This window comes from Lissotriton helveticus, chromosome 6 (assembly GCF_964261635.1).
Source record: "Lissotriton helveticus chromosome 6, aLisHel1.1, whole genome shotgun sequence".
NCBI lineage: Eukaryota > Metazoa > Chordata > Amphibia > Caudata > Salamandridae > Lissotriton > Lissotriton helveticus.
In genome coordinates this window covers 2,118,274,957-2,118,299,738 of record NC_136067.1, presented here as the reverse complement: position 1 = coordinate 2,118,299,738, position 24,782 = coordinate 2,118,274,957, and positions in this window count along the sequence as shown.

Sequence of the window (24,782 nt, the reverse complement as noted above, 5' to 3'; positions counted from 1 at the left end):
GCTGGGTGTCGTCGGCATAGGAGATGATGTTGAGGTTGTGTTGGCGGGCGATGGCTGCGAGAGAGCTCATGTAGACGTTGAAGAGGTTGGGGCTGAGTGAGGATCCTTGCGGGATGCCGCAGATGACTTCGGTGGCCGCGGATCGGAATGGTGGAGGCGGACTCTCTGGGTTCTTCCGGCGAGGAACAAGACGATCCACTCCAGTGCCGCTCCTTGGATTCCGGTGTTGCTGAGGCGTTGTATCAGGGTGCGGTGGCATACGGTGTTGGAAGGCTGCTGAGAGGTCCAGGAGGATGAGGACAGCCGTTTCCCCATTGTCGAGCAGGGACCTGATGTCGTCGGTGGCTGCGATGAGGGCGGTCTCGGTGCTGTGGTTTGCTCGGAAGCCGGACTGTGATGGGTCGAGGGATCCGTTGGTCTCGAGGAAGACGGAGAGTTGTCTGTTGACGGTCTTCTCAATGACTTTGGCTGGAAAGGGGAGGAGCAAGATGGGGCAGATGTTCTTCAGGTCCGTGGGGTACGCGGTGGGTTTCTTCAGGAGGGCGCTCAGCTCGGCATGTTTCCAGCTCTCCAGGAAGGTGGCGGATGCGAAGGAGCTGTTGATGATGTTCCGAAGTTTGGGTGCGATGATGGAGTCGGCTTTGTTAAAGATGTGGTGTGGGCAGGGGTCGGTAGGGGAGCCGGAGTGGATGGTGTTCATCATGCGGGTGGTGTCTTCGGTGCTGACAGGGGTCCAGGTGCAGATGGTGGTGGTGGGGGGCGCTGGTTCGGTGGTTGGGTGCGTGGTTTGTGCGCCGAAGCTATTGTGTATGTCGGCGATCTTGTGGTGGAAGAATGAGGCGAGAGAGTCGCAGAGGTCTTGCGAGGGAGTGATGTCGGTGTTGCAGGCGCTGGGGTTGAAGAGCTCTTTAACGATGCTGAAGAGCTCCTTGCTGTTGTGGGTGTTGTTGTCCAGTCGTTCTTTGAATGCTGTCTTCTTGGTGGTGCGTATCAGCTGGTGGTGTTTGCGGGTGGCTTCTTGAGGGCGGTCATGTAATCTGCTGTCTGGTCGTGGCGCAAGGCTTTCTCAAGGGTGCGGCAGGTTTTCTTGGAGTTTTTGAGGTCGTTGGTAAACCACAAGGTTTTCCTGCTGCCGGGTCTGCTGGGAGAGTTCTTCAGTGGTGCGAGGTCGTCGGCGCAGTCGGTGAGCCACTGTGTGAGGTTGCGGGCTGCTTCGTCGGGGTCCGTCGTGTTGGTGGGCGGGTTCTGGCTGAGGGTGGTGGCGAGCTGGTCGGCGGTGATCTTGGTCCAGCTTCTGCGGGGAACCTGTTGCGGGTGGTGGTGGGTTGTGGTTCTCCTGAAGTTGAAGTGGACGCAGCTGTGGTCTGTCCAGTGTAGTCCGGTGGAGTGGCTGAAGGAGATGTGCTTGCTGGAGGAGAAGATGGGGTCAAGCTTGTGGCCGGCGCAGTGGGTGCGGGTGTTCACCAGTTGCTTGAGTCCGAGGTTGGCGAGGTTGTCCAGCAGGGCGGTGGTGTTGCAGTCCTTGTTGTTCTCCAGGTGGAAGTTGAGGTCCCCTAGGAGGATGTTGTCTGTGGAGGTGAGGGTGTGTGGACTGACGAAGTCTGCGATGGCTTCGCCGAATTGTGTGCGTGGTCCCGGGGGTCTGTAGATGAGGGTGCCTCTGAGGGTGGTCTTGGGGTCTGTGTGGATCTGGAAGTGAAGGTGTTCGGCGGCGATGAGGGTGTCGTCGGAGTTGGTCGTGATGCGGATGGTGTTTCTGAGGACGATGGCGATGCCTCCTCTGGGTTGGTGGACGCGGTCCCTCCGGGTGATCTTGTAGCCATCCGGGATGGCTATGGCGATGTCGGGGGCTGAGGAGGCGTTCATCCAGGTTTCCGTGAGGAAGGCGACTTCTGGTGATGTTGTGTTGAGGAGTTTCAGAGTTCCACGGCGTGCCTGTGGACGGAGCGGATGTTGAGCAGGATGCACTTGAGGTGGTTGTTGCTGGTGCTCGGCTTGGCGGGTGCGGTGCAGGTCTGGAGGCAGGTGAATTGGCAGGCTTGGCAGGTGAAGGGTCAGTGTGTGCGCCTCGGGGTGGCTTGGTGGTACAAAAGGAGGTGGTGATGGACGGAGCATCTGAATCAATCAAACACTCAAACCCAGTCAAAAGATCTGGGTTTAATCCATCAACGTTCTTTAGCCCACTCTGCCACCCCAGTTCAGACATGGCTATATGCAAATCAGTCTGACCGTGTGCCTCATGGGAACAGTCCAGCCCGAACTGCCAAGCCATGTCTTCCCTGGACCGGAAACAAGCTTCCGAGGACCGGTTTCTGGCATTCCAGCCATCTTCAGCCCGGCTTGCTTGAATCCCGTGGCAAAGTGAGCAAGGGACTGACGTCTGAGCATACCCTGCCACACTTATGGCGGCCAAAAGCGGTACAAAAGGGGGTGGTGATGGACGGAGCATCTGAATCAATCAAACACTCACACCCAGTCAAAAGATCTGGGTTTAATACATCAACGTTCTTTAGCCCACTCTGCCACCCCAGTTCAGACATGGCTATATGCAAATCAGTCTGACCCTATGCCTCATGGGAACAGTCCAGCCCGAACTGCCAAGCCATGTCTTTCATGGACCGGAAACAAGCTTCCGAGGACCGGTTTCTGGCATTCCAGCCGTCTTCAGCCCGGCTTGCTTGAATCCAGTGGCAAAGTGAGCAAGGGACTCACGTCTGAGCATACCCTGCCACACTTATGGCGGCCAAAAGCGGTACAAAAGGGGGTGGTGATGGACGGAGCATCTGAATCAATCAAACACTCCCACCCAGTCAAAAGATCTGGGTTTAATCCATCAACGTTCTTTAGCCCACTCTGCCACCTGAGTTCAGACATGGCTATATGCAAATCAGTCTGACCCTGTGCCTCATGGGAACAGTCCAGCCCGAACTGCCAAGCCATGTCTTCCCTGGACCGGAAACAAGCTTCAGAGGACCGGTTTCTGGCATTCCAGCCGTCTTCAGCCCGGCTTGCTTGAATCCAGTGGCAAAGTGAGAAAGGGACTCACGTCTGAGCATACCCTGCCACACTTATGGCGGCCAAAAGCGGTACAAAAGGGGGTGGTGATGGACGGAGCATCTGAATCAATCAAACACTTATACCCAGTCAAAAGATCTGGGTTTAATCCATCAACGTTCTTTAGCCCACTCTGCCACCCCAGTTCAGACATGGCTATATGCAAATCAGTGTGACCCTGTGCGTCATGGGAACAGTCCAGCCCGAACTGCCAAGCCATGTCTTCCCTGGACCGGAAACAAGCTTCCGAGGTAGCAGGCGGTGTTTCGGCCGGCGTTGAGTGCATGGAGGGTGGCGGTGTCGTAAGTTCGTTGGGTGCGTTGGCATCGTCGAGGACCGCAGGTCCTGGCGCTGGGCGTGGTCTCTGCGCACAATCGGCGCGCCCGCTGTGCGTGACCGCTGCGCGTACGCGCGGGCTCCATTTGAGGCGAAGTGGGAGGGAGGAGCAACTGGGAGGTGGGAGCGGGGCGGCCAATGGGGTCACAGAATACAAAGGGGGCGGGGCCGCGAGGGAGCAGCGGCGGGGAGCGGGGGGGGTCACACCAGGGGTACAATATTGACAAAAAACGCAAAAACTACTGACAGAAGAAAACACTAAAATACAATACAATTATGAAATGGCAAAGATGAGGGCAACAGCGGGAGGAAAAAACGAGCAGCAGCGAGGGGGCACCGAGGTCAGAGACGAACCTGTGGCGCTGGGGTCGAGACGCGCCTACAGCTGGTGGGCCGTGCGGCGTGGGGGTGTCCTGGGGTCAGGTCACACTCGCCTACGCCGCGCGGGCTCCATTTGAGGCCAAGTGGGAGGGAGGAGCAGCTGGGAGGCGGGAGCGGGGCGGCCAATGGGGTCACAGAATACAAAGGGGGCGGAGTTATTAATGTAAGCAAGGGCAATTGCAGATGTGCCTGGTGGTCTATACACCCAAGTAAATAAATAAATACATCTGCAGGTCTCCAAGAATAAGGCTTGTTTTTATAGTTGCTCCTACTTATTTGCAAGACTTGTTTTCCTGCTAGTGAGAGGCTGATTGCACAAACGTGTTAAGAGGGTGCTGTAATTAGCACACATACACACATGCAAATGCCATGTGGAAATCAGTCCTCATAACACCGCTAGTCCTCACAGTGGTGTGTGTCTTGTTTTGGCAGTGGTTACCAACACTGGGAGGAGCTACCAGTGTATGTGAAAAAATAAAACACACACACACTAAAAATACTAAGATTTTGAAATGTACTGATTTATGCAAAGAAGAGGAATCCCAAAATGACCCGGGTGCAGGTTTGTGTTTCTGCGCATGTTTGGAATGTGTCACGTGGAAGGTGAGTGAAGGCCCTTGGGGGAGTGAAACGCTGGAGAAGGATGTCAACAAGCAGCATCTCAGTCTGGCATAATGAGTGACGTGCCTTGGAATTCCTGCCACGGACGCCCGAGTCTCATGACAACGAACAGATGCCCCTCTGACCCACATATGAATGTGAGGGGAGGCTACCAGCAGCACAACATGCGACAGACAGGGAACCCATCACTCGAAGCTCTGTGTAAACAGAGCCGAGGAACGCTGCAGGACTGCACCAAAGCAGACGTTCAACCTCCAACAAGATATCCCCACCCCAGGTCTTTTAATACTTAATTTTTAATAAAATATTGCCCAAGGCATCAGATGCGTGCCATGTTTCCCACAACGTACACCAAGCCAAACATAACAGCATTTAGACCAGAAGCAACACAGAGTAGCCTGTCCACATGTTGACAGAGTGCACACTATACGTCTCCCTGCTACAATTAGGTTCATAAAAAACGAGACAATTGTTGCCTCTGGCCAAGAAATAGCGCAGAGAATAAAAGCAGGAAAATAACTGCAGAGATGAACCCTGGTGATTCCAGAGATACATAGTTACTTAGACTCCATTATAGCTATGAACCAAAAAGGAAGCATCACGGAGATGAGTCCATCTTTACACGCCAGGCCCAGGCAGCAGTGACAGCATGCGGCCCCCTCTGACTTCACGCAACTGACAGGCAAGAGAAACTACACCCACCCTCCCTTCAAGCAAACGCACACAAGAAAAAGAAAATTAAGCTGTAGCTGACATTTATTTATGCGAAAGTGGGACACAAAACACAATCACTGTATTTGTATCCTAATTTATATAGTGCTGGGTCTTGGTGATAGGTGCTCCATTAACAGATTCGCAATACTAAATGTAACAGAAAACAGAATACGGCGTCACCAATAACCCTGATGAGTTATTACCAATAGTATTCCCACTTTCCCTTGCCCCCTCCCCCATCAAGCCCCTACATGTTAAAACAAGCACCCAGTCCCTTTAAAGTTTTTTAAACTATGGCTCCAGTTTGATCTTGAACACATTTTAATAACCATCTTGCTGCTGACATCAACCTCGGATAAAAAGAGAGCAATGGAGTGCAGCAATGGGGTGCAGCAATAGACCGCAGCAATGGACTGCAGCTATGGACTGCAGCAATGGACCGCAGCAATGGACCGCAGCAAAGGAGTGCAGCAATGGACTGCAGCAATGGACGACTGCAGCAACGGACGTCTGCAACAATGGACTGCAGCAATGGAGTGCAGCAATGGAGTGTAGCAATGGAGTGCAGCTATGGACTGCAGCAATGGACGACTGCAGCAATGGACGACTGCAGCAACGGACGTCTGCAACAATGGACTGCAGCAATGGACCGCAGCAATGGATGACTGCAGCAATGGACCGCAGCAAAGGAGTGCAGCAATAGACCGCACTAATGGACTGCAGCAATGGACGACTGCAGCAATGGACGACCGCAGCAATGGACTAGTGCAGCAATGGACTTCAGCAATGGACGACTGCAGCAATGGATGACTGCAACAATGGACGACTGCAGCAATGGAGTGTATGTATGTATGGCATATTTATATAGCGCAGAGACTGTCACCCAAAGGGTATCCTGTCGCTTTTGACTTTTGACCAACCATACGCGATGTTACACTGCCACAGTCTTTACACTGTCCTAGGAAAGAGGTATGTTTTTAATCCTTTTTAAAAGGAGGAGAGGTCCCCCATATTTCTCAGAGGTAGGGGTAAAGAATTCCACCGTTTATCTGCGGCAAATCTAAAGGAGCGTCCGCCCATCCGAGTCCTCAAAATTTTAGGGATTACCACCAGGCAGGCTGACGAAGAACAAAGAGATCTGGTAGGCGTATACCAGGAAAACATCGCCTGCAGCGGAGACGGCCCCTGACCATGAAGGGCCCTAAATACTAGACATAATGCTTTAAAATCAATGCGCTGGAGGATTGGCAACCAGTGAAGGTCCATGAGTGCCAAGGAAGAGGAATCAGAACGCCGTCGAGAAAGAGCCAGCTTAGCAGCCATGTTCTGTACTCGCTGCAGTTTACCCACCAGGGTAACAGGCGCACCCAGAAGTAGCGCGTTGCAGTAATCAAGCCTGCTTAAGATGATACTACGCACTACCTCTGGTCGGGCGTGAGCCGGGAGCAAAGGAAGGATCTTCCGCAATATGCGGAGCAGCATCATACAAGTAGCCACAGTTTTGTTCACAAACGTGTCTAACTGTAAGTTAGATTCGAACATCACACCCAGATTTCGAACAGAATCTGCCGCCAACACAGTGCCCTGGGAGGAAGAAGGCCAAAAATCCAGTGGCAGAGGCCGAGGGGTGCGATCCATCGAACAGTGCAGTACCTCAGTTTTTGAGCAGTTAAATTGCAGGAAGTTTTGACTCAATCAATCCGCGGTAGCTGTCATACAGCGGTGGAAGGTCTCCTGAGACACAGCATCCCTACCCTCAAAAGAGAAGATAAGTTGCGTGTCATCGGCGTAATTGATGACCGCGATGCCGAAGGACTTAATCAGCCTGACCAGGGGACGGAGGTATAGATTAAAAAGAATAGGGCTAATGGCCGACCCTTGGGGTACGCCCTGCCCCACTTTTTTGATGTCAGATCGATAGGACGTCAAGGCTACCACCTGGTGTCTATTACCGAGATAAGAGACCAACCAGTCCATAGCCAGGCCGGACACCCCGATTTCCTCTAGTCTCCTGACCAGAATGGCATGGCTGACCGTATCAAACGCGGCCGACATGTCGAGCAGCACTAGAAAGGCTGCTCGACCAAGGTCGACATGCGAACGAAGGTCATCCAAAGCGGTCACCAGTGCGGACTCAGTACCGTGGGCTGGTCTAAAGCCAAACTGAGCCACATCCAGGCAGGTGTTGGTCTCTATAAAGCTGGAGAAATGTTTAGTAGCCAGCTTCTCCAAGATCTTAATTGGGAAAGGAAGCAATGAAATAGGCCTGTAGTTCGCTGAACAAGTAGGATCCAGCGTATCCTTCTTCAAAAGCGGAGATACCACGGCCAACTTACAACAATCCGGAACCCGAGCGGTACTGAGGGACTGACAACAGATGGCATGAAGGGGGGGGGGGGGAAAGAGCTCCTCATGGAACAGTTTCCAAAATCTATGTGGTAACGGGTCAAAGGGAGAACCCGAAGAGACCCCGTCGGCCAATGAGCAAAAATCCTCAAAGGATGGGAGGGGGAAGCTGTTCAACCGAGCTTGCCTTCCATCCACCTCCAGGGTCCTGGGGGTGGTCACCAGTACAGAATTAGGCGTAGACTGGGGATCAGGGATGGACGAAGTACCCAGATTGCTCAAGATGGAAGCAATCTTGTCCTCGAAGGCCTTTGCCAGAGAGTCACATAACGATTGAGAGGCCAGAATGTCATTAGTAACACAGGCAGGACGAGAAAGATCCTTAACGATCCTAAACAAGGCCTGGGATTTGTTCACTGCTAGCGATAGCGTCTCCTCGAGAAATCTGGCCTTGGCACACTTAATCTGCGTTTTATAAACCGACAATGCCTGTTTAAAGAGAGCCTTATCCGACTCAAGATACTGTTTCCTCCAGGCACGCTCCGCCCGTTTACACTGGAGTTTCAGCTGAAGAAGCTCCTTAGAAAACCAAGGCATGGCATGTTTAGCCCTGTCCCTGGTTTTCCGCAAAGGAGCCAGTTCAGCCAATGAGTCAGAAATTTGCTGGCTAAGGATCTCGTAACTGTCCTCAACACTGCCTCCCAAGGAAAAACCCTCTGAAAGCAGAGTTGGCAGGCTCGACTGTTTCAGGAGCCTTGACCATTGCCTACCAAACTTAGTAGTAGCTCCTGTACTGCCACTCTTCAGTATATCGACAGGGAGTTGAAGAGAGAAGTGGACAAGAGCATGGTCCATCCAGCATTGAGGAATGATGTTCCGTACAGTCACCCGACTAGCATCGGCAAAGATCAAGTCCAGGGCGTGACCCTTTGAGTGAGTCTGGGAGAGTACCAGCTGCTGCTTGTTTCCTTTCCAGTAAAGAATTGGCTTGGTAGTTTGGTCTGCCCTGTTCCCATGACGCACTGGGCCAGGGACAGACTAATTTGCATGTAGCCAGGTTCTGAACTGGGATGGTGCAGTGAGCTAAAAAATGGTGATGGATCAAGCCCTGATCTTTTGACTGGGTATGAGTGTTCTGTTTAACTCAGATGCTCTGTTCATCACCACCCCCTTTTCTGAATCGGATATTGCAACAGGCCTCGACCAGATCTTTGTAAGCTAGGTCTGTAGACCCATCCCGCCACAGATTAAAGTCTCCCAGAACCATAGTCCTGGCATGGGAGTTAGAAAGATCGTAAATCAGATCTACCAGCTCAGGCACGGCTGACAGGGCATTGGCCAGGGGTCTAAAGCACAGCAGCCTGGAATATAGGACGCCTCCTTGTCCTTTTAAGGAGAAGCCCATTAGTTCACAACCCGGGATTTCCTTAGTCTCCAGCTGGGAGATATCCAATGCTTCCCTAAAAATGAAACCTGCGCTACCTCCTCTAGTCCCTACACGAGGGTTGTGTCTGATTTTATAGCCCGGGGGACAGGCAAGGCCCAATTCCACCACACTATCCGCTCTGGTCTATGTCTCTGTCATGAAAAGCACATCTAACTCATAAGCCTCAATGAGTAGTGAAATTTCCACGTGATGCTTGCTGAGAGATCTAACGTTGAGCAAGCCACAGGACAGGCTCGGTATAGAACGGGGGTCCAAACTTATAAGCTCATCTCTTGAATAAGTAAAATGAGTAAGAGACAGAGAGGCAGCATGCCCGGCGCAAACTGTGCGCTAACGGGCGCAAACGGGCTTACCTCTGGCGCATCTCCGGCGCGCACGCCTACGCTGCGCCCTTGGGAGGTGTCCATCTTAAGTATTGTAGATCGCGGAAGTCCTGTGAGGGCAAGCCGCTGGCCCCTCAGCCAAGATGGCGCCTAGGAATTGTCACCTCCTGGAAACCCACACCCAATATGGCGTCCAAAACGGCGCGAAGCGGACCCAGCACGCCCTAGATATCCCTCTGTCCCGCAAAGTGCGGGTGCCCAACCATTATAGTGCAGGTAAGCTATACCTAAAATTCCCAATGTATCTACAAGGTCAAAAGCGCCTGCGTCCTGTACTCGCACAGCGCGATTGAAGCGAATGCAAATATATATTTTAAAAGGTTAAAATCAGAAAAGCAATCAGAAGGGCAATAGCGAATCAACGCAAGCGCGCAGCAGGCCAGTAAGTCTACCTGACTCAAAGAGGATCCCAACTTATGTAGACTCCACCTCCGAATGCGGAAGTCCTGTGAGGGCAAGCCGCTGGCCCATCAGCCAAGATGGCGCCTAGGAATTATCACCTCCTGGAAACCCACACCCAATATGGCGGCCAAAACCGGCGCAAAGCGGACCCAGCACGCCCTAGATATCCCTCTCTCCCGCAAAGTGCGGGTGCCCAACCATTATAGTGCAGGTAAGCTCTACCTAAAATTCCCAATATATCTACAAGGTCAAAAGCGCCTGCGTCCTGTACTCGCACAGCGCGATTGAAGCGAATGCAAATATATATTTTAAAAGGTTAAAATCAGAAAAGCAATCAGAAGGGCAATAGCGAGTCAACGCAAGCGCGCAGCAGGCCAGCAAGTCTACCTGACTCAAAGAGGATCCCAACTTATGTAGACTCCACCTCCGAACGCGGAAGTCCTGTGAGGGCAAGCTGCTGGCCCCTCAGCCAAGATGGCACCTAGGAATTGTCACCTCCTGGAAACCCACACCCAATATGGCGGCCAAAACGGCGCGAAGCGGACCCAGCACGCCCTAGATATCCCTCTGTCCCGCAAAGTGCGGGTGCCCAACCATTATAGTGCAGGTAAGCTCTACCTAAAATTCCCAATGAATCTACAAGGTCAAAAGCGAAAGCGTCCTGTACTCGCACAGCGCGATTGAAGCGAATGCAAATATATATTTTAAAAGGTTAAAATCAGAAAAGCAATCAGAAGGGCAAGAGCGAGTCAACGCAAGCGTGCAGCAGGCCAGTAAGTCTACCAGACTCAAAGAGGATCCCAACTTATGTAGACTCCACCTCCGAAAGCGGAAGTCCTTTGAGGGCAAGCCGCTGGCCCCTCAGCCAAGATGGCACCTAGGAATTGTCACCTCCTGGAAACCCACACCCAATATGGCGGCCAAAATGGCGCGAAGCGGACACAGCACGCCCTAGATATCCCTCTGTCCCGCAAAGTGCGGGTGCCCAACCATTATAGTGCAGGTAAGCTCTACCTAAAATTCCCAATGTATCTACAAGGTCAAAAGCGCCTGCGTCCTGTACTCGCACAGCGCGATTGAAGCGAATGCAAATATATATTTTAAAAGGTTAAAATCAGAAAAGCAATCAGAAGGGCAAGAGCGAGTCAACGCAAGTGCGCAGCAGGCCAGTAAGTCTACCTGACTCAAAGAGGATCCCAACTTATGTAGACTCCGCCTCCGAACGCGGAAGTCCTGTGAGGGCAAGCCGCTGGCCCCATAGCCAAGATGGCGCCTATGAATTGTCACCTCCTGGAAACCCACACCCAATATGGCGGCCAAAACGGCGCGAAGCGGACCCAGCACGCCCTAGATATCCCTCTGTCCCGCAAAGTGCGGGTGCCCAACCATTATAGTGCAGGTAAGCTCTACCTAAAATTCCCAATGTATCTACAAGGTCAAAAGCGCCTGCGTCCTGTAATCGCACAGCGCGATTGAAGCGAATGCAAATATATATTTTAAAAGGTTAAAATCAGAAAAGCAATCAGAAGGGCAATAGCGAGTCAACGCAAGCGCGCAGCAGGCCAGTAAGTCTACCTGACTCAAAGAGGATCCCAACTTATGTAGACTCCACCTCCGAACGCGGAAGTCCTGTGAGGGCAAGCCGCTGGCCCCTCAGCCAAGATGGCGCCTAGGAATTGTCACCTCCTGGAAACCCACACCCAATATGGCGGCCAAAACGGCGCGAAGCGGACCCAGCACGCCCTAAATATCCCTCTGTCCCGCAAAGTGCGGGTGCCCAACCATTATAGTGCAGGTAAGCTCTACCTAAAATTCCCAATGTATCTACAAGGTCAAAAGCGCCTGCGTCCTGTACTCGCACAGCGTGATTGAAGCGAATGCAAATATATATTTTAAAAGGTTAAAATCAGAAAAGCAATCAGAAGGGCAAGAGCAAGTCAACGCAAGCGCGCAGCAGGCCAGTAAGTCTACCAGACTCAAAGAGGATCCCAACTTATGTAGACTCCACCTCCGAACGCGGAAGTCCTTTGAGGGCAAGCCGCTGGCCCCTCAGCCAAGATGGCGCCTAGGAATTGTCACCTCCTGGAAACCCACACCCAATACGGCGGCCAAAACGGCGCGAAGCTGACCCAGCACGCCCTAGATATCCCTCTGTCCCGCAAACTGCGGGTGCCCAACCATTATAGTGCAGGTAAGCTATACCTAAAATTCCCAATGTATCTACAAGGTCAAAAGCGCCTGCGTCCTGTACTCGCACAGCGCGATTGAAGCGAATGCAAATATATATTTTAAAAGGTTAAAATCAGAAAAGCAATCAGAAGGGCAATAGCGAGTCAACGCAAGCGCGCAGCAGGCCAGTAAGTCATGCCGCCATGGATCACAGCAATGGACCGCAGCAATGGAGTGCAACAATGGACGACTGCAGAAATGGACCTCAGCAATGGACAACGGCAGCAAGGACGACTGCAGCAATGGAGTGCAGCAATGGAGTGCAGCAATGGGCGACTGCAGCAATGGACTACTGCAGCAATGGACTGAAGCAATGGACTGAAGCAACGGAGTGCAGCAACGGAGTGCAGCAATGGAGTGCAGCAATGGAAAGCAGCAATGGAGTGCAGCTATGGAGTGCAGCTATGAACGACTGCAGCAATGGACATTAACCCACTGAGCTATCAGTATAAAATGCAGTTCTGTAATATGCAGCAGACTCTCTGCAGGAGGGGCATTAACCCACAGAACTATCCACATCAAATACAGCCCTGTAATATGTTGACAGACTCTGTACAGGAGGCGTATTAACCCACTGAGCTATCCATATAAAATACAGTCCTGTAATATGCTGACAGACTCTCTGCAGGAGGGGCATTAACCCACTGAACTATCCATATCAAATACAATCCTGCAATATGCTGGCAGACTCTAGGCAGGAGGCACATTAACCCACTGAACTATCCATATAAAATACAGTCTTGTAATATGCTGGCAGACTCTCTGCAGGAGGTGCATTAACCCACTGAGTTCTCCATATAAAATACAGTCCTTTGATATGTTGACAGACTCTCTGCAGGAGGTGCATTAACCCACTGGGGTATCCATATAAAATACAGACCTATAATATGCTGACAGACTCTTTGCAGGAGGCACATTAACCCACTAAACTATCCATATAAAATACAGTCCAGTAATATGCTGACGGACTCTTTACAGGAGGCACATTAACCCACTGAGCTATCCGTATAAAATACAGTCCTGTAATATGCAGCTGACTCTCTGCAGGAGGCACATTAACCCACTGAGTACTCCATATAAAATACAGTCCTGTGATATGTTGACAGACTCTCTGCAGGAGGCGCATTAACCCACTGAGCTCTCCATATAAAATACAGTCCTGTAATATGCTGGTAGATTCTCTGCAGGAGGCACAGTAACCCACTGAGCTATCCATATAAAATACAGGCATGTAATATGCTGACGGTTTCTAATAATCCAAATCTGACCTGCACTGTGCTACTCCCATTGGCATGGTCCGATCACAGTGCCATTTTATTTGAACCGAAAGGGTCAAAAGGCCTTCAACCGAGGCCTGAACCCATAAGGAAGATTGCAAAAAGAGCCTGGAAAAATGCAGATTGTTTGAAGAGAACCTTGCACCCTCTCCCCTCTGGGGTGGACGAGGCTACGTCGGCCTATACAGATTGGATAGACGCGGAATGCAATAAATTAGTTCCGGTTAAACATTGGACCCCTAAAAGGGCCCAATCCTCAGCCCCCTGGTACTCAGATGATTTAAAAAACCTGAAACAGCCTGTAAAAGATTAGAACGGGCATGGAGGAAAGGGTATAAAAGCAAGGATAGAGAACTGTATAAGCACAGTCTCAGAATCTATAAGGAACTATTGCTGGAAACAAAAAGAAAAACTCATTTCTCGAGCTAAATCCAGTCTCAAAGAACTCTTTAAAAGTATTACTAAACTTTCCGCACCAGCCCATAAGAGCTTAAGTAGTCCTGAATTATGCGAAAAATTGGCTCTTTTCCAACAAAAGGTAGATTGTATTTTTTCTACATTCACTTTAGCCCAAAAAGGTGAAAGAGTGCAGCCACCTAAAATAGAACCTAATTGACCCAACCCTACATCAGTTTTAGATAAATTCTCATTGCTAGAAACATCAGACTCAATCAATCTTTTGAACTCTTTTCGATCAGGGTCAATATACCCATGTCCGGCGTTTGTATTGAAATTAATCCCGGAAGTCATAGTATCAGCTCTTACCCCTTTGCTCAACACCATATTCACCACCGGCATATTTCCCAGGGACTGGAAAAAGGCCTCTATCCTCCCTCTATTAAAAAAAACGACTCTGGTTCCTAAGGACCCAAGTTGTTATAGGGCAATTTCACGGCTTCCGCCTCCTGCAAAAATTGCTTACAAAGCTATGAATACCCAGCTCGATTTATTTCTTCGAAACAATAATCTACTCGACCAGTCTCAATACTGGTTTAGAGGCAAACACAGCACGGAGCTGGCCTTAATTAAATCTACAGAGGAAGTGAGGGAGACCTTAGACGGTGGAGGCAAGGCAATACTGATTATGCTAGATTTGTCAGCGGCCTTTGACACGGTCCATCATGAAGCTCTGATGGACTGGCTGTCTGAAGCAGGGGTACAGGGTGCTGCTTGGAACCTCCTGCAGTCCTTTCTATCTGAAAGAACACAAACAGTTGATCTGGATGACAACAACATGTCAAAGCCGTTTTCCCTCTCTTGTGGGGTGCCTCACGGCTCACCGTTAAGCCAGACACTTTTTAATGTGTACGTGATAACTCTGGCATGTTTAATAAGATCCTTTGGCTTCCAACTCACCTCCTATGTGGACGACACTCAAATTGTCTTATCTCTTAGAGATGGGGAGAAAAAGGAAACTGGGGCATGTTTTCATGATTGTCTGAAATCCATCTCAGGGTGGATGTCGACCAACTGCTTGAAACTAAATTCAAGCAAAACAGAAGTCATCATATTCAGGAATAACCCACACCTATGGACACCAGACTGGTGACCAGAAGATTTTGGTATTTGCCCTGCCCCCACCGGGAAAGCAATGAATCTGTGGGTGTTCGTGTAAATGTAAATGTAAATGTGTTGTATTTGTATAGCGCGAACAGTAACCCGGAGGCATCCCGGCGCTTGTACTCCTACCACAAGGGAACCCCTCCTGGCTTTTCCTTGTGAGGTGTCCACTCCTGGGCATCCCATGGTGAAACCAGGCATCCCTTGTGCATCGGGGGCCGTTGTGGAGACTAAGCAAGCTATTGCCCAGAGTTGCAGCGTGGGGCCCATGCTTAGATTCGGCACTGAGGCGAGAATATCCAGTCAGAGGAATTTAAGCCCGACCCCGCCGAGGCGGGAATCGAACCCTCTTCCCTGGCCAGCATTCTGCATCAAGGTCTGCCGCTCTAACCATTGAGCCACACTTCTCCATTCTCGTGCATAACAAACTTACGTTTAGTGACCACATAAGCACGGTGGTGTCAGCTTGTTTTCTGATACTCAGAATCATAGGAAAAATAAAGCTTTATCTTCCAGAAGAAAGTCTCAGGACGGTGGTCACGGCACTTGTTATGGCACATCTGGATTATTGCAACAGCCTCTGTCCGAACGCCCAAAAACAGCACATTAACAGGCTTCAGATCACACAAAACACGGCGGCCAGGTTGTTAACAGGGACACCTACATTTTGTCAAAAAAGAACTAATACAACTACACTGGCTCCCTGTGAAAGAAAGGGTACGCTTTATGGGCCTCTGTATGGCATTTAAAGCCCTCAATGGAATTGGCCCGACCATCTGAGTCAAAGATTCAAATGATATGTTCCTGGAAGGACTCTTCGGTCCACAGTAGCAAAACAAGTCCTAGTTCCTATATTTAAACAAGCATTTACAATGCAATAGGTCTCGCATTTACAAAAGTTAGAGCTAATGGCATTGTAAATGACAAACCTTTTATTTATGTGAAATAAAAGGCATTGTCATTTACAATGCCAATAGCTTAATCTCTCGCAAATTCGAGACCTATTGCATTTGCAATGCAATAGGTCTTGTATTTACATGTGTTTGAGCTATTGACATTGCAAATCACAATGCGTTATATTTATGTTTCAAAAACCAAAACATAAATAAAAGGCATTCTCATTTACAATGCCAATAGCTCAAACTTGTGTAAATGCGAGACCTGTTGCTGCTCTGTCAACCGCTGATAAACTTTAGTTGTATTGCCCTTAAAATGATAACAGTGAGCGTGCATTACAATCAAATCTCTCATATGCAAATTGAGTAAAGACTGTCACAGCAGACACCTCCTGCTCAAGTATTTTCTGAAACTGGTATTTGTGAACTATCCATAAAAATAATCTCTGCAAAACCGGCATTAACCCAATGAGCTGACTTGAAAGGACTTAAACCAAAACATTACAGATCTTCGCAGCACACATATTTTTTTTGATACGGGAACCGAGAATAGCAGAAGTCGATATGTGCAAAGCAGGCACATTAGCCCCACTAACATCCTTTATAGGATTATAATCTTCACCATCCTCATGACACATACTTTGCAGCCCAAACACCCCTGCTTCCTTACCCTACATAGATTTTGAGCCTGCACTTCAGACAGAATTTTTCTAAAGTATGCACATTAGCCCACTGAGCTACATTACTATCCACTGCATTGATGGGTCATGCTCAGGCAACTTGATGACTCGCTGAGCAGTTTATGGTAAACTACTACTCGGCAAAGATGCATTTATGCCACTGATTAGGCCATGTACGAACTGAGTTGCAATCCGCCGCTTTAAGTTAACACATTCAGCTTTGTTCTTCTGAAGGACACGTGTTTAACAATAATCTTCCACAAACTCGGTTAACCAAGATAAAAACAAGAGATTAAAGCAGTTTGGCAGAACGTGAAAAGAGCAGCAGAGCTAAAACAACCGAACATCATCTGAATGAAAACTTGCCGGTTGAATGGGCCTCTTGTTGTTTGGGTCTCTGCAAATGACTTCCTCCTTTCCTGGCACTTATATTTTGCAATTATATCTTTCACTTGTGACAGCAGCTCCTGTTGCTTCACCTGTGGCAGCAGCTCCTGTTCTAGAGACTGCCTCCAAATTGTCCAGGGTTGCCACTTTAGAGGTGGAAGAATGTTTTTCCGGGTTGCACATGTGCCAGAAACAGATAAAACAACTGGCTTTGGAGTTGTGCAGAGCAACAATGCTTTGATATTCACTTGTATTTTCAATAGGCGATGGTGATGCACATAACATGGACCCTCTTGACCGGTGCGTCTACAGTGAAGTGTTTAGAGAGAATTACTTCGCGAACGTTCTGTTCAAGCTCGGAACTCGTATTTCAAAAAAATAGAAATACATTTTTGCTCGACAGAAAACCGTGTGCATTGTTTGCGAGTGGCTGCGGGTTGATTTCTGGGGGTGGGGCTGGTGCATATAATTAAAGCTACATGGCACGGCACACTTGAAGAATTTAAGGCATGTCCTGTTCACGCTCGGAACTTGTATTAGTGGGGTCAAAGTTATTTCAACATTCATTAGATAAGTGACATGTTCACTCGGGAATCATGAAAACAATTAAAGGAAAATAATATAAAAATATACTCGTGGCTATGTACGTTGGCTATCACTATTATAAAAGTGTGTTAGTAACTTAAGACTTTGTGTCCAAGTGGTCGCATGCCACGGCAATACCACCACGACCATTTCTTAACATGTACATGTTGACGCTACAAGTCACAGAATGGAGCATACGGTTTGGGGAAGAGGTCATGAAAGAGCCTGACGCATGGTGAAGCACATAACATGGGGCCTCTTGACGGGTGTGTTCACAGTGAAGTGTTTAGAGACAATTGAAAGAGTTCTCCATCGCCAGCCTTGGCCAGACCCGCAAGGGAGGAGGAATGAGAGGCCATCACATGCCGGAATAGAAAGAAGCGCGAACGCCGATATGATAGCCCACAAAAATATTCAGTGAGTGAAATCACCTGGGAGAGAAACAGGCACCGAAAGGAGGGTCATTTACAACAAGCGCAGCAGCGAAGCCCCGAAAGTGAAACCATTTGTAACCTGACACAACACAGATGGCAGGCTGCGTGCGCTGCTGACTTTGGAGCTGGAGAACAGGGTTCCGATCCTCGGCGTGGGCTGCATTATTTACTTATTAAAAAATAAACAAGAATGTCGGAGGGGGGTGGGGAGAGATAAATAGAAAAAAATAATACACATGGAGACAGATACAATTTTAAAAAACACGGTTGAGAGGGACAAATGTACCATCTGAAACCAAATACAACAAACGGTGCAAAGATGTGGCTCAGCAATAACGCTGCTGACTTTGGAGCAGGAAAACAGGGTTCGAGCCTCTGCATGGGCAGCATCATTTCAGCCTGATTTAGTTATGAATAAATTAAAGGTAAATAAATAAACAGGTTTAGGTAAGTGCAGGAAGCTGCCACATGTGGAAATGCAACAAGAAAAAAAGAAGTCCCTAAATAAAAAGATAACAGCCAGCAGCGTAAGTTAACTGTATTTGGCCCATGCTGCTTCCGCCAGAAACCAAAGAAAAAGGAAGTGATGTATCGGACCACAAGCCAACAATGCGCAAGATAAGAACAGCAATGCCAGATTCCACCAATGGCAAGTGACAATACAAAGACAAATGCAATGGGTGGAGTTTCAGTAGTAATACTGATTACTTTACTGATTACTTGATGCCTGGCAGAGGCAGCCCTATACGAGACCTAAAAAGCCAGTTGGGGAGCTAGGAGTTTCATCACCTTGAATGATCTGCCGTTCCATTTGAGAAATTCAGCAGATCTCCTCTCTTTTACAAGGGGCTGAAAACATGGCTGTTTACTCAGTGACATCATTTCTCCTGATATGCAGTGCATAGCGCCAGGACACCTCAGGGTAACCGTTGCACTCTAAAAGTTTAATTAACATAACATGTACTTGCTGCCTTTCCTTTCTAACTAGAGCTCGGCTGATTGTGGGCCTTTTGAAAGTATTTATGTTAATCACAGTGCCCGTCAAGGGCTGCACTTAACAAATACTTTCAAAAGGCATACAACCAACCCCAAAGCTGTGCTCTATTTAGAAAAGAAATGCAACAAGTCTACAAACATGAGTTGCGCTTTCAGAATGTGGTTCTGAAATTCTGGACCCTACTGTTATCACGATATCGAGATCCAATACCCGTGCCACAAAATATCAATATCCCATGACGAATTTGGTATCTACAGACCGATAATGATTAGGACATCATTCCTATGCATTTGCGTCATGATCGAGGGATGCCAACACCATTAAACCGTAGTTTCCGTCCCGAACCCTTAGACTCCATTTTGTAAACGGCATCCATCTTGTGTCTTGCCCTCATGATAAGTCAATTGAGTAAGGTCGAGCCTGATCTAAAAGGACACGTCCACCTCTCCCTGACTCCCCCCTGACCTGTCCCAACTGACTCCCTTGCCTCCAGCCAAACCTGTTTGGGCAGCTCCTCGCCCAGTGGCCGAATACGATAGCATCAATGCATAACATACCACAAACCACTCACCGCGTACAGATCATGTTTTCTACACACACACACCTGTCCGCGTTCCTTGTTTATGGCCAGTTTTATGACTAGGAGGTGCCCTTCTTTATTGGGGTTTCATCGATATCTGATGGGAGTTCCGGGCCTGGCTGGGTAATCTATCACGAACTGGACATCTAAAATGTGGGCTTGCTTACATGACTTCGCTCTTTGTATTATTGTAGAAATATGTTTACAGCCATATCATAAACTCAAGAATTCTTGCCTGCAGCTATTATTTCTGTATATAAGGAGAAGGCTGGTTCTGTAAAAACGAACAGTCTCCTGAGAACACACGATCCGCGTTGTCGTGCTTCTAGGACACATGTTACTTGGTAGCTGCCAATAAAACTTGTTCTCTGACTGCGACTAGAAGACTCCGTGTTTCTGTGGTCCGGAAAAAGGGAGAACTCAGAGGTCTTCGGGTGTTATTCCCTGGCACCACCGGGTTCTTAAAAACCCGGCACCTCAGTTGGCGCCCAACTCGGGGCGATATCAAGCGGCGACGGTCCAAGCCAGATGTTCGTGAGGAGCTTCGTGTGAAAATTCCAGAGGACGGCCAGCCACTTCAGCGACCCCTGTATGTCGACGTGGTTCCGAAGGTCTTTGCTGCGAGGTTCCCCGCGTCCCGACGGCTACGAAGGACTGCTGCCCTGACTATCGCCTTGTTTTGGACCCAGTGATCCTTGGTAGAGCGAAACGATAGACGAGTCTTCTAGCGACGTCATCGATCTTCAAATACTTCAGTTAAGTATAAGTGGAGCGTCTCCCAGTCCTTAGTTTGATCCTTAGTTTTTGGTATCCTTGAGATACGCTTTGATTTGGTACTTGCAAGCCCCAAAGCCGAAGGACTCGTGTATTCACGAGAAATATCGTAATAGATAATCCTTTGAAGTTTGAAGCTAGACTAGTGAGCGAAGATGCCTGGTTTTAGCAGACTTGGAAACTTGTTTTGTCTTGGTTGTAGTAAGGACTCCCGATTAGAGGATTCTTGTCCGGTTCCTCCGATTGGAACTCCAACATATGAGCTCTATGTGAAGCATGGCGTAGGTCCTATCACATATAATGAAGTGTGGATAAAATACACCCGCAAGGATGGTGTTTTAAAATGGCCCCAATATGGTAGTTTTGACTCAGAAGTTTTAGATAACCTCGAGGTCAAATTGTTCAAGAAAAAAACACGGCCGGCGATGTTTGACTCTTTTCGCTTATGGCGCAAAGAAGCCAAACAGAAAGAAATAAAATTAGCAAAAAGGAATAAAAGAGGTATGTCAATGGTGCAAGCTGCCGTTGCATACAGGGATAACGAGGAAGAGCAAGAAAGTGAACAAATACTTAGGAGCAAGAAACTAGCAGTAGATAAATGCTACCCGATGTTACCAAATAAGGGACAAGGTCAAGAGGAAAGATCCGAGAAAGATCCGTTAATGTCCCACTTATTAAACTCGCCCCGCCGTATGCGTTAGACGCTATCGCACCCCCAAGGCATTTTACTATACCGCGCCCCGGCGCATGTAACACAGCTCTTGCACGAACGCCAGCTCCTCTTCAGCTGGTTCCTACTCCTCCGGCGCAGCCTTCTCAAGGGCCGCCGTCTTTGCTACATACTCCATCTACATCTACCACTTTGCCTACAGCTCCAACTGTTCCCTATGATACTACGTCTGCCACTGTTTCAACTTCCTCTGCGATGGCCTCAATTTCTTCTTCGCCTCAGCCTGTCTTTTCTGATACACTTGCCCCTCCGCAAGCTTCTCCTTCTATTAGACAAAGAGTGACAGGTACCGTCACTGGTCTGCTTTCACCTTTCTTTGGGTTGCCTAAAATGCCCCCTACAACGGAAGATAGACAGTTACGTAGTCAACTGCCTGATTACGAGGAAAGAAAAGTGCTGAATAAACTAGCACGCCAATGGATTGCGGATACTGTTAGATATGATGTTCAGTCTGTTATGGAAGTTTTCCGTCAATGGAATGCACCCACTCAGAGATACGTATTCGAAGAGATGTGTGTATATCTATGCGAAGATTTGGAGACAAATGATCCCAAATACACAATGGACGAACTATGGCGTACGCGTTTTAAGTTCCATGAAGGTATGATTATAGGTGCAGATGTTGAAAAAGCAATAGAGTTATTGTTCTCTTATAGGAGTAAGGGAAACATCTCTAGATCATTGTACCAAGACGACGTATCAGGTAGAAAAAGAGCGAGACAGTACCCCATGAGAGAGATTCCTCCGGTTTGGAGGGAAGGTGATGCGAATGTAGTACCGCCAATTCTGCCACATTTCCAGCGTGTATGGGTACATGTCCCCTGGAAAAGATCAGAAGTTTTAGCGCTCAAGCAGACACTACCTGATCCCCGTAAAAACCCAACTGGGTATTATAAGGAGTTATCGCAGACTGCAAACTCATGCATAATGAATTTAGCGGATGTAGACATGTTGTTTGGGAATGTTGTTCCACATCCTTTATGGAGTAAAATACGTCATACGGACCATGATCAAGAACTAGGTGACTCATGGGCTAATATTGCCGCTATAGATGCTAGACAAATAGGTGGTTCTAAACCTGAGCCGTTAATAGCTGAACTTCCCGGTAGGATTATCGCGTACATGAAAACAATAATGCCTGAATTACGGGTAAACTGGGACAAGCTATCTGCGTGCAAGCAGAAGAAGGATGAGAATGTGTCTGACTTTTTCACGAGATTTGAGGAGACTTTCACCGATCATAGTGGTCAAGATATGGCTACCGAGGGTGGCCAAAGATTGTTTGTAGACAAATTCGTACATAATTTACTTCCTGAACTATGTAATAAACTAAAACATTCAGAGAGTGCTTGGGCTGTCTCTACGTCAGCACAGATTCTAGCTACAGCCCAGTACTATGAAAATAGGCGAAAAGACGAGCTAGATAAAGTAGACAAAAAGACGAAAGATTTAAAAACTAAGGTTCTTCTCCAGCAGGCCTATCCGCCTCGCACGGCTAGTCAGCCCAATTATCAACAACAACAGCAGTATTCGAGAAACGTGCAAGGAAACGAGTTTTCCCATCAGCGTCTTCCGTATGGCCCGAATCAATGTGCGTATTACAAGGAAGAGGGTCATTTTAAAAGTAATTGTCCGGCTCTTGCGCGACGTTTAAATGGCGCTTCAGGTTTAAGGGGAAGAGGTGTTCAACATGCCCCTAGAGGTAGGGGCCGTGGAAATTTCTCCCAGAACACAGCTTCTTTTCCGCCTCAGAATTCCATGAACAGCTTTGACCAACAGAATAATGCATCGTTTAGGTCAGCTCAGTACTATGCTGACGACTATTACACCGAACACGAAAATGAGGGTAATGATTGCTAGGACAGCCATGGACAAAGAGAGGGAGTCGTTTCAGTTCCAGTAGATCAGAATGGACCTTATGTCGAGGTGATTGCCTCAGGAGTGTCAGAGCCATTTCTGCTGGATACTGGTGCTACAAAAAGTTCTATTATGCACTCAAAACTTCCTGGCGCACCTTTGTCTGGCGAAATGAATGTCTCAGTAGGTTTCTCTGGCGCCCCTGTTAGAAACCCGATCTCTAGTCCCATGTCCCTTTCTGTTGGCCCATGCGAATTAGAAGCACCCCTCATTTTGACAACAGGTTGCGGTGAAAATTTGTTAGGTTTGGATTTACTAAAGAGGTTGTATGCGACTTTGTACTGTTCTCCCTTGGGAGTACAGCTTACTTTAGGTAAGAAAGTCGTTTCTCCAATGTATGTGTCAAAAGAAAATATTGCAACTGAATTGTCGTGTCTTCCTGATGTACTCTGGGCTAATGGTTCTAATGATGTAGGTCGTTTGGAGATAGCACCGTATGTCATAACATTGAAAGCCAACGTTAGGTTGCCACGTATTCCCCAATATAAAATATCCAGCGAATGTGAAAAGGCGTTATTGGCGATTGTTTATGACCTGATTGATAAAGATGTCATCGAAGAAACAACAGGAAATGTTTATAATAGTCCAGTTTTACCGGTCTTAAAGCGTACTGATCCTTCACAGCCCCCTGTGTACAGGTTTGTGATTGACCTCAGAGAAGTGAACAAGGTAGTTATTCCGCAGTTTCCAGTTGTCCCCGACATTACTGCTTTATTGACAATGGTTCCAGCTTCAGCAACCTGGTTTTCAGTAATTGACCTGAAGAACGCTTTCTTTAGCATCCCGATTGCTGAGGAGAGTAGAGATATTTTTGGATTCAATTTAGGAGGACGAAGCTTCCGCTTCAAGTGCGCTCCTCAAGGCTACTGCGAAAGCCCATCAATATTCAGTCAGGCCCTGAAAACACAACTGGACACTATTGTTCTGCCAGATGGGTCAACTCTGATTCAGTATGTAGACGATCTGCTGATCGCTGCAGACACTGAAGAAATTTGCAAACAAGCCACGTTGTCATTATTGCGTCACTTATGTGACATGAAGCACAAAGTCTCTCTCTCCAAACTACAATTTTGCCGACAAGAAGTTACCTACCTAGGTCACATCTTGTCGAAGGAGGGAAGGAGACTGACACCAGAAAGAATACAGGCGATTGCAGAACTAAGTGCCCCAAGGACACAGAGAGAGGTTCGGGCCTTCTTGGGCATTACATCGTACTGTAGACAATGGATACCGAATTTCTCACTACTAGCTAAACCCTTGCTGGCACTACTCTGCAAAGACACGCCAAATCCTATGCCCTGGTCTGAAGATTGTCAGACGAGTTTCCACGAGTTGCGTGATGCATTGTGTTCGGCTCCTGTGTTGGGAAACCCCAACTACAGTAAGCCTTTTACATTATACGTCCATGAGAAGGAAGGTTGTGCATTATCAGTCCTAAAACAACACTTTGGGGACAAACAGCGCCCATGCGCGTATTTTTCGGCAACTCTAGATCCTGTGGCTAAAGCCCTACCAAGTTGTCTGAGGGCTACCGCTGCAGCAGCTGTCTGCATTCGACAATCTGCTGGATTAGTCATGAATAATACTCTGATCGTTATGGTTCCGCATGGAGTAGACATCTTGCTAAACAGGACGAAGACACAACATCTTACTAGCGCTCGACTATCCAGTTACGAACTTACACTGTTAGCAAGTCACATCCACATAAAGAGGTGTGATACACTCAACCCCGCTACGCTACTACCCATCCCGACAGAAACAGACGAGATTGATAAACATGACTGCTGCTTTAGGACAGAAGAAGAGACAAAAGGGAGAGTAGACTTACAGGACACTCCCCTTCCTGAATGCAATGATACTTTATGGGTTGATGGTTCATGTTTCAAGTTGCCAAATGGTGATACGACTGCAGCCTATGCCGTAACAACATTACACACCATTATAGAGACCGCGCGCATTTCCCACAATTCTGCACAAGCTGCAGAGCTAATTGCACTTACGAGAGCATGTGTGTTGGCGAAAGGAAAGCGAGTGAATGTGTACACTGACAGC